Genomic DNA, 7,174 nt, shown 5'->3' with positions numbered 1-7,174 from the left:
ATATACTAGGGTGAGAAAGGAATGCGAAGAGTCAGGTTTTTCAAAACAGAGCTGGCTGGCGGCTTGGCCTCGCAATTTGACTGAGCCGCGAGGTAACTGAATGGCCAGTCTGTGCTTTTTGTCTTGTAATGCTTCAGCTGGCATGATGCTTCAACTTCTGGCATGCTAGGCACGTGTGCAACTTCTGGTAGCTTGCAAGTTACGAGCCACCCACGAGATTCAGTCGCAAGTCCCTGCTTCTTTGCACAATCTTGAGCATTTCTTCACACTCTCTCACACACTACCCTTATATGATTCCCACCTAAATACAGGGTTACTAATTGCTAAAATACAAGCAAATTTGGCACGGAATAAAGCCAACAAGATGGCTGATAAAATTTCAACCTTACAGGTTATGGATTTCATATATGAAAACCTCAATTTGGGCTTCTCACATGACAGTTTTATATAAATGCCACTTGGGTTCCAAGTCAATATTAGCGCATTAGTTTAATACTTTCCTTTGCCACTTAAGACCTTTCCATCCACTAGTTGATGGGGACCTTTTTGGCACATACATAAAATGTTAAGGACTAAAATGAAACATTTGAAAAAAAATTATATACAATTTTGAAACATGGGGCAACGTGTAATTAAACCTTTCATATTTCAAATTCCTATTCATGGGTCTTCTTTCAAAGTATTGTGTAGATTAACTTAATGTTTCATGCTTTTTTCTTTTTTTTCTTTTTTTTTGAGAAACAATGTTTCATGCTAATTGATTGTGTTATCTGATGCAAAGGAATCCGCAAATACTTGAAAGAAAGAGTACCGAGCGTTTCTAACTAGGAAGCTCCTCCCAAAGCTCCCATTCCTTGATATAAACATATAACTATTATGCATTTTGAAAAAATCTTGATGGATTTTAGGATAGTTGAATTGTAATAAAATATGGATAGTATGATTTATTTATTTTTTATGTAGTTTAAATAAATTGTGATAATTTTTAAGGAGATATTTCGTGAAGTGTATAAAATTTCTTTTGTAAATAAACTTTTTAAACTTCAATATTGTTCACATCCACTATTATTTAAATATATTAATCCTCTTTGATCCAATATTTTATGGTTCTTCATGCTTATTTACATATATTTAACTCAATTCTTATATGGGGTTTATAGATTATGGTGATGCTTTAAGTAATGCTTTACTTAGCATGCATTTGGATTTCATTGGGATGAAAAAATTTTATGTTTTGCTGAAAAATGGTGGGTCCTTCGGTACTGTTCATGCATTTTTTGGTATTATTTATGGGCTCTACTGCACTTTTGATACTATTCATGGGCCCTACTGTACTATTTTAACTAACTTTTACCTTTATTTACAATACTTTCAGTAATAAGTTTTCAGTTTCAGTAAAATAAGCAGTATCCAAACACACCCTTAGTTTTTTTGCAAATGCAAATAGCACTAAGGGACGTAAGCATATGGCTAAGTCTTTAGACATTTTGTTTTTGTTTTTTAATTTTAGTGAATGATAGAAAATAGTGATACAATAAATAAAAATTATGAACATTTTGATCGAACACACTTTTTTTTTTTTTTTTTTTGGTTAATCAAAAGAAGAATACAAAAGCTAACCAACAATAGAAACAGAAAGCACAGAGCGATTAAATATCACTCAAGAAACATCTAAATTAAGCAAAAACATAACATCCATAGGAGGTCCCGCAAAAATGACAAACTCCTAGACAAGATTAACCCCACGCTGTTCAAGAGCACCAACACATTTGTTGTATTCCCTTGACTAAAGATCAAACACACATTATGCCTATATATATATACACTTTCATGTTTCGACTGGTTTGCAACTGGGATACCTTAAGTGGCTGTATTTATTCACGAGGCTTCGTTCATGCAATCATATTTGGTTCAAACATCTGATACAAACCTACTTCTACCAACTATATAAAAAGTGTCAATCGCACTTTCTATAGTGCTTTCGTTTGGTCAAGTATTTGTCTTTTTTGTGAGAGTCCACACCCCAAAGCTTGCGTCTTGTTGTGAAAAAGCAAGATTCTTCCTTTCAATGATAGATCAAAACAAAACTTCTATTAGAAGAAGAAGACTCATGAATAGTACTCATGAACAAAACTTCTATATTAATTCTCAAAAAAAAAAAAAAAAAACAAATTTCTATTAACTATATAGAAAGAGCCAAAGGCTCATGAATAGTTATTTTTGGTTTATTCAATTAGTGAGCTGCACTATTTCTTTTTCTTTTTCTTTTCTTTTTTTCCTTCAAGTACAGCAGTTAATTTGAGCTTTATTTTTGTTTTATCATTTTTTTTAAGATATTTATATGTTTACTTTGTATTTGTAATATAATTTTACATTGAAGATATACAAAAAGTTGCAAATATTATATAAATTTGTACCCAAAAAAAGGTAAATATTACCAAAAAAAGGGTAAATATTGTACAAATTTTGTAAATGTGTACAAAATTTGCCAGTTTTTATGTATTTACAATATAAATTTACATTGTAAGTATAATGTATACATAGAGATATTGTGAAAATATTGCGACATATGTGTCAATTCTTTATGGGTCAATATAAAATAAAATAAAATAATAAAATATCATACTAAGATTTAGCACAACTAAAAATGTCATAACATTTTGTTTTTGTTATTACAATATTTTCACAACTATTGAGGTGTAAGTTTTTTATAGGTCAAAATAAGATAATAAAATATTAGACTAGGATCCACCACAATTAAAAATAAAGGTATTGTGAAAACATTGTAATATTTTGTTGTGTTTATAGACTTTTTTTTTTTTTTTTTTGGGTTGATTTAGTCAAATTTAGTAATCTACATATAAAAAAAAAGTGAATGGGAAAAGCTACTGTAACAAAGTTACAATAGTTTTGGCTGGTTCAATTTTCACTGTTTTGCTGGCCTTTTTTTTTTTTTGTGAATGCGTAAAGTTGCAGTAGATTTGCTACATTATTTTTTGTTTGTCCAATTTGCATTGTTTCACATTATAATAAAATATTAACATAACAAACTGGCACAATATTTTCACTATTATTAAGGTGTTAATTTCTTATAGGTTGAAATAAAATAATAAAATATCATACTGGAATCAACCACAACTAAAAATAAAGGTATTATGAAAAAAGAAATGATATATCCACAATATTTTTTACAGTACTTTCATAACAAATCATAGTTGGTAAATTGCTTTTTATTCTAATTTAAACTTACCAATGAAACTATTTTTTTTGCCCACCAATAACAACTTGTAACAACCTACTATTTATGATTTGTTGTGAAAATGTCTCTGACATAACATCTTTTTTTTTTTGTGAAAATTTTAAAACATCTTATTGTCATCACAATATTTTCAAAAATGTTGAGCTATCAATTCTTTACAAGTCAAAATAAAATATAACAAAATTATAAAAGTATTATGAAAATGTTGTGTCATTTCTGTAGTGTTTTTAGAAATTTTTTATTGGTTTAGTCAATTTTGTTGAGTCAAAATTTACTGTTTCACATACAATTTTCTTGGATTGACTTTTTGTTTTTTTTTTTTTTTTCTTTGTGCACCATTTTAAGTAAAACCGCATAGTTTTACACACAAAAACAAAAACTTAGGATAAAAACATTTTTCATCCTTTATGTTTTTGGTAGTTTACAATTCCTCTTTAAACTTTAAAATCAAGAAAATTTTCCCTTAATATTTTGAAAAAAAAGCAAATATGTCATATTGTTATTCTCTTAGTCAAACCCTAATGAAAGCTTTTAATTTTTAAAATATTTTATTGTGTAACGTCTAAAATACTCCCACTAATTTTTAACATCCTAAAAATTTTCTTCACGTATTTTGAGTTTTAGATGATAGTAATTCTTCTTTCTTAAATAAAATAAAAAAAGATAAAAAAAGATAGTAGTAATTCGTGGAAAGTTGGAATGATGATATAAGGTGTTTTATTTGTTATCTAAAGAACATTGATTTTCTAGGTTTAAATTTTCGAAACTTATAATTTATCTAATGGAAAATTCGATGACACATGCCTTTTGTTATCTTTTGTTTTTTTTTTTTTTTTTCCTTATCAAAACTCAATTGTTTATTATTGAAAGATGATGATATTCTTTATCATTCTTAGAAGTTTTTAGTGAGTGGATATATTAACTTTAGCAAATAAGTACTAAAAAACTATTATAGTAAAATAGATATTTATATGTTAAATAGCTATCCTAACTTTGTGATTGATCAAAATTCTTATACGAATGAGATTAACTTTTTATGACATAACTATCAAAATTCTTAAAATTAATATCTCTTTTAATTAATGCAAATCTCTATGTATTTTAAAAATCAAATAATTTATATCTTTATTTAGTGATACAAATAAAATCTAGAATTGACCTTAATCACTACCTTTTTCTACAGTAAGCATGTGACTTGCAAGTGCTGCCCTAACTAGTGATGTAAAAAGCTCACAATTTCACAACAGCTGGCCCTTTTCTCTTTTAAACATCTATATGTGTAGTTGTGCTACAAATTAGTATCACCATTCATACCAGTTTCCTTTGCGCTTGTTTCCATTTTTCTTTTTTAAATATTTACACGCTGTGATATTGTGATACAGTGTTTTGGTTGAGGAGTGTTATACTATATAATAGAGATTGTCACATTATTTTTACAATTGTGTTAGTTTTTTATAGGTCAAAATAAAATATAATAAAATAATAAACTATCATACCAAGACCAACTACAATTAAAAATAAAACTCTTGTGAAAATATTATGACATTTTGGTGTTGTCTCCATATTTAAAAAATTAAGGTATTATGAAAATGTGACATTTTGTTGTTCTCATAGTATTTTCAAAATTAAGTGTAAGAAATTTGTGAACAATTTAAGTTTCTTAGAGCATTCGTATTAGCTCATACAAAATAGTATAAGAGCCAATTTTGTTGATCAACCCCAAAAGACACCCACATCAACTTATGCATTTATTGTGCAAATATACATCGCATTGTTGTTTTGAATTTCAATTTTTATTATTTCTTTGCATTTTTTTGATGATGAAGGAAGAGAGTGGATGGTGGTTTTGTTATTGTCACAATATTTTCACTACTGTTGAGTTGTTAGTTGCTTATAAATCAAAATAAAATAATAAAATATTATACCAGGACCTACCACAACTTAAAATAAAAGTATTGTGAAAATGTGACATTTTGTTATTGTCACAATATTTTCATGATTGTTGAGGTGTAAGTTTTTTATAGGTTAAAATAAAATAAAATAAAATAATAAATTATTAAACCGGAAACCACCACAATTGAAAATAAAAGTATTCTGAAAATGTTGTGACATTTTGTTGTTATCACAATATTTTTCACAACTTCTAAAATGTAAGATTATTATAGGTCAACATAAAATAATAAATTATCAAACTGGGACCCACCACAACTAAAAATAAAGTTATTGTGAAAATATTATAACATTTTGTTATGTCTCTAAACTTTTTTGATTTAATCAATTTTTGTAGGCCAAAGTCATTGTTTCACGTACAATTTTCTTAAGCTGGCCTTTTAAAAAAAAAAAAAAAAAAAATTATTTATGCGTCGACATGGTTTCACTAAAAGTAACGACTTTCTGCCTTTATGTTTAGGTTTAGTTCACAATTTCCTCCCTAAAATTTAAAACCAAGCAATTTCTTCCTTTATATTTTGGAAACAAGTGAATATCCAATATTGTTACTCTCTTAGTTAAATCCTAACAGAATCTTATGATTCCTATTGTTCAATGTCTAAAATGCCCCCACTAAATTTTAACATCTAAAAAATTTTCTTCATTTATTTTAAGTTTTATGTGATAGTCATGATTGGAAAGGTTGGGATGGTAATATAGGTTGTTCCATTTGTTACCTAGAGAATACTGATTTATTAGGTTTTAATCTTCTAAATTTATAACTTTATATAATTCGATGACACATAAGCCTTTTATTATCTTGTGCTTTATATAAAAAAATATTTTCTTGCTTAAAATAGTGTTTATTAAAAATTAAATAAGCTAAACACCATAGCTAGACGCATGAAATGTAGTTGATGAAGGAGGAGGTATAATTAAAAATCTTCATTGTGGATGATCGTAGGTATTTGATGAAAAGTTTCAAATTCACTGCGAAATTTCAGATATTGTGACAATGTCTTAGCAAAACTCAATTGCTAATTGTTAGAAGATGATATTAATTATCATTTTTAGAAATTTTTAGTGAGTCTTTAACAAATAGGTTCTAAGAAACTATCATAGTAAAATAGATATTCTTATATTAAATAACAATGCTAAGTTTGTATGTAATCAAAATTTTTATCTAAATGATATTAGTATTGAAGCAACTGATTTGGGGCCCTTCCATCACAATTATTAATGGCCCATTAATTATGTACATATTTGTTTGTACTTCACCAAGAAACGTTCCTAATCTAAGATACAAAATACAACCCCACTCAACTTTTGTTAGGAATTGTTATCAGAAAATAATTAAGAAAATAATTAACATAATGTTTGGAGCCAATAGGGAACCCAAGCCCCAAGTGCTGGGTAGGTGGCCTCTTCTGTCTTCTTTTGTAGGGTGGCTTCTTTTCTAATGTTCATTTGAATTTTTAGCTAAATAAGTCTAGAGAGTAGAGACATAGGAAAAAATCACAAGGTGATAAATTATAATGGTCCGGTTAATGAATAGGTTTAGATATTTGTTAATAAAATATTTTAGAAAACTTTCAATTCCACTTTTATGAGAAAGGTCATGTTAACGGATATCTTAAAGTATTTGTTAATAAATTATTTTATGATGGTTTTGAGACCACTTTTATATTATAAGACATATAAAAATTGTTAAAAAAATCAATTGCTTTTTTTTCTCATAAATTTTTTTTTTTAAATAGTTCTTAAATTGGTACTCTTACAGCATCTGTTAACTTTTCTTTTATGAAAAATATAAAAAGCGGTCAAAAAAATCAATTATTTTTTATTCTCATAGAACATTTCTTAAAGTATTTTCTAAATGCATACCTTAACAAAATCTAATTATTATTATTAAGTAAAAAAATGGTATTAGATTGTTAGTAGTGAATCTAAACGAGAACCAATAAAAAAAATAAAAAATGAAAACTT

This window comes from Quercus lobata, chromosome 10 (genome assembly GCF_001633185.2).
Source record: "Quercus lobata isolate SW786 chromosome 10, ValleyOak3.0 Primary Assembly, whole genome shotgun sequence".
NCBI classification, from domain to species: domain Eukaryota; kingdom Viridiplantae; phylum Streptophyta; class Magnoliopsida; order Fagales; family Fagaceae; genus Quercus; species Quercus lobata.
Note: the sequence above shows the minus strand (reverse complement) of the source record.